This window comes from Hipposideros armiger, unplaced genomic scaffold, assembly GCF_001890085.2.
Source record: "Hipposideros armiger isolate ML-2016 unplaced genomic scaffold, ASM189008v1 scaffold_623, whole genome shotgun sequence".
In the NCBI taxonomy this organism is placed as follows: Eukaryota; Metazoa; Chordata; class Mammalia; order Chiroptera; family Hipposideridae; genus Hipposideros; species Hipposideros armiger.
The window spans coordinates 87110-92448 of record NW_017731973.1 but is presented as its reverse complement, the minus strand read 5'-3'; the positions used below and the strand labels follow the sequence as shown (position 1 = coordinate 92448).

General features: G+C 39.3%; 1 pseudogene; it reads left to right on the top strand.

Annotated features, from left to right (window-relative positions):
• Positions 1-2955: 2955 nt before the first annotated feature.
• On the top strand, positions 2956-4401 carry LOC109372315 (elongation factor 1-alpha 1 pseudogene; annotated as a pseudogene).
• Positions 4402-5339: the final 938 nt, after the last annotated feature.

The following is a 5339-nucleotide window of genomic DNA, read 5'->3' as shown; positions in this document are numbered from 1 at the left end:
ATACCCTTTCTATCAGATTAGCAAAAATTTAAAAATCTGATGACTCACTATGTGGTGAGGCTGTAGAGAAAGGCAATCTCATATATTGCTGGTAGGAGTATAATTAGTACACTTTCATGTAGGGCAATTTGGCACCACATAGAACATATTTATTACAAATGCATTTACCCTTTGATCCGGCTATACTATTTTTAAGAATTTATCCTACAGATATACTTGCAAACACATGAAGGCAAAGGATTATAAAAAAAAGCAATTCCATCAATAGGGATTGAGTCAGAAAAATAAAAGTTCATACTTATTAAATAGACTATTACACAGCTGTAAAAAAGAATGATGAAGCCCTCTCTATACAGGCATCAAAATATTTCCAAGATATCTTGTTAAGTGAAAAAGGTAAGTGCACAATGTTGTATATGCTATACTACTATTTGTGTTTAAAAAAAGGTGGAGGTAATCATATATTCATATTTATTTGTGCATGCAGAACTCTACAATGAGTCTTAAGACACTAATAAGAGTGTTTTGGAGTATCCTTATAAAAATGATTTCCTTTCACATCAGGAACCCATGTACATCTTGTCTAATCCAGTCCTTTCCTAATTCCCTTCGCCACCAACCATTTAGAAGAAGTCAGTTACCTCCATCCCTCTCTCACCCCCCTGTACGTCTGCCTTGCCCTTCAGCATCCTATTCATCTCCCAAGCTTGTGCTGATAAACTATTTTGAGTTCTGTTAATGGCTTTTGTGGGGAAGCACCTGCTCAAAAGATTTTAAGAAGCACTTTCAAAATCTCGAAGGCAATGGTAGTTGGTTTGGAAGTGGTTACCGTTGTAAAGCTGACTAGAAATCAAGAACTGAGAATGATGGAGCCAACCTTTGTAATATGTATGGCTTTGCAAAAATTCAATTAGTAGGTGAAAGATCCAGTATAGACAATGTGTGACCCATTGAAATCAAGTCCTCAAATCCTTATAAACAAAGCCCCACAAAGAGCTTCTTTAGAGTCTGAAGCTTTGGCAATTTTAAGCTGTGACAAGGACTTCTGTAAGATTTGAAGGTCATATGTTGAAAAAGCAGATATAGCATTTGGTCTTATATCTTTTTCCCCAAGCTCCTCCTTTCTTCCAACATCCAGCTCTTTTCAAAGGCCTGACCATCCTCCTTAGATACACCTCCATCATTGGAGGAAAAAGGCAGTGCCTCCATTCAACCAGAAGGACAATTAGCTGACGTGAATGCTTTCACAGGAGGTAAAGACTGAGCAAGAACAAAAGACAATAAAGCTTGCAGAAGTGAAGAGCAAGGCCAGAAAGCCTCACTGGGACCCCTGTTTCTTTTGCTGAAGATGATGACATTGGTAGAAAACAATGAGCTGGGACCATTAAAGCCTTTGAAATCCCTGGGCAGCCAAAACTCTGCAGATCCATTATGGCAGCCTTCTAAGTGAGAGCCTCTGCCAAGCTAGGCTAAGTGGGTATCTGACACACTGGAATGTGTTCACTTCTTTCTCAGCAAAAGCTATTAAATGCTAGGTTGATTTTGTTTGTTTGTTTTTTGAAAGGATGTGAAGAATAAAGACTATTTATGGAAAGGCTGATGCTTTGAAGGAAGGAAAAAAATACCTCCTGACAGACATGAAAACATACAAGTTCATAGACTTTCAATCTTTCTCAGCACCTCCTGACATCTTGAGCCACATTTTATTTTCTTATGTCTGTGTACAAAAGGCTGGCACCATATTTCTTCAGCATGTTAGCTATCTCTCTGATTTCTGTCACACAGAAACACAAATATCATGTATGATACACATGTTCAATTTCTAGGTAACACACTTACCTTCTCCTCTGCTATTTGACTTAGCACTTTGTACCTATGAGACTTCGTATTTTCACATCAAATGGAAGAGATGAGCCATTCTTCTTAGCAAGGTGGGGCAGTAGCTTTAGCTACTTTAGCAAGTGTTTCCCAATCCTGGCCACCCCCACAGTATCTCTCCATAACTGAAGATGGTCTTGCAGACTCAGTAGAAAATCCACCCTAAGTTTTGAAAGTCTTAATAGGGCCTTAAGTAAACTGGATAAGTGGTTATAATGTCAGCTAAAATATCAGTTTTCAGGGTCAAAAAACCCAAAATATTGGAAAGCATTTCATTTGCTCTTTCATCATATATCTATCTATCTATCTATATATATATATATAGATAGATAGATAGATAGATAGATAGATAGATAGATAGATAGATAGATATATAAGAGCAGGGTACAAAATATAAAATCCAGTACTTGCCCTCAATGGGATTAAAACCTGGTAAAAGGAGATAAATATGTAAACAGATTAATACAGCAGAGTATAATGATGGAAGTCTGTCCAGGGTACAATGGAGATTGAGGAAGCAGGAGATTACCTTTAAGAAATAAATAGGTAGGAGTTGTTCTGGAACTGCCATTTCCTCTGTTTTCAGTCTCTGTGCCTTTCGCAGGCCTCCCAGCAGTACTACGTTGGGACAGAGCATCTGGAGGTTCACAACCTCTGTGGTCCACAGGAGCACTGTGAGGAGGGCCCAGAAGAGAATTTGCCATTTTCAGTGGAAAACAAGTGGTGGTTGCTAGTTATGATGATTCCATATTTTGGATCTGGATTTGCTGCACCTTTTTTATAGTAGTAAGACACCAACTGCTTAAGAAATAAGGATGTTTTACTTAATCCATGAAACAGATTTGAAGAGGAGTATTTTAAGAGGTGCAGTCGCTTTGAAAAATGGATCAAACTGTTGAACTCAACATACTAGATATGTGTGTAAATAAACTTATGGCATGAGTCCTTAATGCCTCTTCTCTGACATACAAAATGTGATCATTCGGAAAAAAATAAATAAATAGGTATTGCTTTTTTGCAATGGGTTTGCCACCAGAGCACAGGTGTGGTGACAACCACTGGCAAATCTAACCCAAAATGGGAAAGAAAAAAACATATCAACATCGTTGTCACATAGATTCCGGCAAGTCTACCACCACTGGTCATCTGATCTACAATGTGGTGGGATCCACAAAAGAACCATAAAAAACTTTGAGAAGGAAGCTGCTGAGATGGGAAAGAGCTCCTTCAGGTATGCCTGGGTCTTGGATAAACTGAAAGCTGGATGTGAATGTGGGATCCCTATTGATATCTCCCTGTGGAAATTCGAGACCAGCAAGTATTATGTGACCATTACTGATGCCCCAGGACACAGATACTTTGTCAAAAACATGATTACAGACACATCTCAGGCTGATTGTGCTGTCCTGATTGTGGCTGCTGGTGTTGGTGAATTTGAAGCAGGTCTCTCCAAGAATGAGCAGATCCGTGAGCATGCCCTTCTGGCTTACACACTGCGTGTAAAACAACTAATTGTTGGTGCCAACAAAATGGATTCTACTGAACCGCCTTACATCCAGAAGAGATACAAGAAAATTAAGGATGTTAGCACCTACATTAAGACAACTGGCTACAACCCTGACACAGTAGTATTTGTGCCAATTTCTGGTTGGAATGGTGACAACATGCGGGAGCCAAATGCTGACATGCCTTGGTTCAAGGGATAGAAAGTCACCCGTAAAGATGGCAATGCCAGTGGAACCACACTGCTTGAAGTTCTGGATTGCATCCTGCCAGCAACTCACCCAACTGACAAGCATTCACATCTGCCCCTCCAGGATGTTGATTAATACAAAATTGGTGGTATTGGTACCGTCCCTGTGGGCCGAGTGGAGACTGGCGTTCTCAAGCCCAGCATGGTGGTCACCTTTGCTCCAGTCAATGTTACAATTGAACTAAAATCTGTTGAAATGCACCATGAAGCTCTGAGTGAAGCTCTTCCTGGGGACAGTGTGGGCTTCACTGTCAAGAATGTGTCTGTCAAAGATGTTCGTCGTGGCAATGTGGCTGGTGACAGCAAAAATGACCCACCAATGGGAGCAGCTGGCTTCATGACTCAAGTGATTATCCTGAACCACCCAGGCCAAATCAATGCCAGATATGCACTTGTGCTCAACTGTCACCCAGCTCACATTGCTTGCAAATTTACTGAGCTGAAGGAGAAGATTGATCATCATTCTGGGAAACAGCTGGACGATGGCCCGAAGTTTTAAAAATCTGGTGATGCTGCCACTGTTGACATGGCTCCTGGCAAGCCCATGTGTGTTAAGAGCTTCTCTGACTACCCTCCTCTGGGCCATTGTGTTGTTCATGACATGAGACAGACAGTTACTGTGGGTATCATCAAAGCAGTGGACAAGAAGGGAGCTGGAGCTGGCAAGGTCACCGAGTCTTCCCAGAAAGCTCAGGAGGCTAAATGAATATTAACCCCAATACCTGCCACCCCAATCTTAATCAGTGGTGGAAGAACAGTCTCAGAACTGTTTGTCTTAATTTGTCATTAAGTTTAATAATAGAAGACTTGTTAATGATTATAGTGCATCTTAAAACCTTCAGAAGGAAAGGAGAATGTTTTGTGAACCATTTGATTTTTGTGAGTGTGGCAGTTTATAAGTTGTTAGTTTCTAAAATCAGTACTTTAATAAACAAACAAACAAACAAATAAATAAATAAAATAAAATCAGTACTTTTTAATGGAAAAAACTTAACCAAAAATCTGTCACAGAATTTTGAGGTCCATTAAAAAAAAGTTTAAGGATCCCGTTCACCCTAATCTACCACCACCCTCCCCCCTTACCCTCTGGTAACCACTAAAGTATTGTCTGTGTCTATGAGCTTTTGTTTACTTGTCTTGTTCCTTTGTTTTCAGTTTTATATCCCACGTATCAGTGAAATCATATGGTTCTCGACTTTTTCTGTCTGATTTATTTTGCTTAGTGTAATAATCTCAAGATACATCCATGTTGTCGCAAATGGCACTATTTCATCTTTTCTTATGGCAGAGTAATATTCCGTTGTGTATATATACTAGGACTTCTTTATCAAATCATCTATCGAAGGACACTTTGGTTGTTTCCATTTCTTGACCACTGTAAATAAAGCTGCAATGTATTGTAGAATTATACACCTGAAACCTATGTACGTTTACTAATCATTGTCACCCCAACAAACTTTAATTTAAAAAAAGTTTAATGAAAAAAAACCTAAATGGGTATTAACCAACTAGATGGTGGTGGGGTGAGGGGACGTGTAGTGGGATGTATTTCAAGTATACGTATTGTCGAGAATAGCACAAGCTACAGCACAGAAATGCAAAACAAGGAATATGAAGCAATTCTATATAGCTAAAGAAGAAGCTTTAAAACCAAGTGAGACATGAAATAAAAGGTATGGATGATTGTTTTAGTAATGGCTCACAATTT